Below are 1793 nucleotides of genomic sequence, written 5' to 3' on the forward strand. Positions count from 1 at the left end.
TTAATCAGCTGACCATAAGCGCATATAACATATTTACAAATTTATTTATTTGAATCTACCACTTTGTTTTGGAATGTACCACAATTTTTCATGCTTATTTACCACTAAGAAACCTTGTGCTTCCGAACACTCCCAACAGCAACTGATTTGATTTGCTTTGCAGAATTACCAGCGAAGCATCAGTCAATCGTCAATTATCGTAATAGGGCTTTCGCACGCGGCGATTTTTCAGTCAACTTTTAGTTGAAAGCAAAAATCGCCTCGTCCGAACGGCCTTTCAATTAATCGCTTTCAACAAAGTTGGTCGCCAGCCAACTTTGAGCTCGTTCTACTTTTTTCCCCTGTGTTTGTTTACATTCTGTATCAGTGTTGGGAAATCAAATTGTTCCTTCAGTACGAAATCTATACAAAAAAATGTACTTTTCGGCTATAAATTGTATACACTTTTGAATTCGCTCATATATTAGTTGCGTTCCAGATGCTTCACGATTTGCAGGTTTTTACAGGAAGTCGCTCCAGGTGACCACCTCCCATAAGGTTTATTAATGGAGAAAACAGCTGTTCCTGCAAATCGTGAATTTCGTGAATACCGTGAACATCGGCGTAGCCAGAATGAAATTTAGGGGGGGCTCGACCCTATTAAGCTGGCATTTCAGGGTACTATTTTATATATATATAAGGAAAATTTGAAAATTAGGGAGGGCTCGAGCACCCCCCTGCCCCTACCTGGCTACGCCCATGATCGTGAAGCATCTGGAACGCAACTATTTTCTTAGTACATTCCCTTCAAGACCAATGATTTTATGGTATTCAAAAGTTTTATTGTTTATGTACATACGTTTACGTATTTTACACTTTTACAAATTGATTCCACGTGCACATGTACTGCATTTAACGCAAATATATATGCACACATTTTCAGGTATACATCTTAACAAAAAGCATATTATAGTTATTATTAATGGATAAAAGCCACATTTTCTTTGGATTCAGTACTAAAATTTGACATTTTAATAGCATTTCAAGTGCTTATCAAAACTTTACGACAAGATTTGACCACTTATCTTAATATTATTCCATTTTAATTATTGTTTGTAAAAATACGTTTTATATTTTAAGAAAGCCGTACAAATGCAAGGTTCAAACTTTGTGCAACATTAAAAAAAACCAACACACTTTCGTAAAAATTTCGAGCTTTTTAATTCGATTTCCTAGATTTATTTTGAGTGTGCGGTTTTTTGGCCCATTAAATTTAAGACGCACAAAGACGATGATAGTAGGTTCTTTCCCTAGCAATCCGCGCCGGATCAGGTAATTAGAGAATAAGCGAAAATAAGCTCTCAAAAATGGAACATAATCCAGAAGTACGAGAACGCAAAAGACCACATTTCGTGCCCAGAATTTGTGAAACAGCTAGTGATGTGCTGAGTTTTCGGTACCCGGTTTCAGTGATCGACGATCGATATTTCATTGATTATTTACATTAATTGGATAAAAAATCACGCAAATCCAACATCGATGTGATGCTGATAGAAATGTTGTTTAATTTGTGATCAACTCTGTTTGGGCCCTGTCACACGGTCAGTATTTATTGACGTGATCCAAGTATCACGATATTTATTGACGGTGTAGCATGCAATATTGATGGATCGCGATCCATAGCGCGAAATTTCTAGAAATTAGGAGATATGGATCGCGGATCGCAAAACCGTCAATAAGTATTGAACGTGTAGCATTTTCAAAACGCGATGCATAAATTTCGTCAGTACATATTGTACTCTCATAATAAGAAC

Source organism: Rhagoletis pomonella, unplaced genomic scaffold (assembly GCF_013731165.1).
Source record: "Rhagoletis pomonella isolate Grant_MI unplaced genomic scaffold, Rhpom_1.0 Rhpom_scaffold_00019, whole genome shotgun sequence".
Classification (NCBI taxonomy): Eukaryota; Metazoa; Arthropoda; class Insecta; order Diptera; family Tephritidae; genus Rhagoletis; species Rhagoletis pomonella.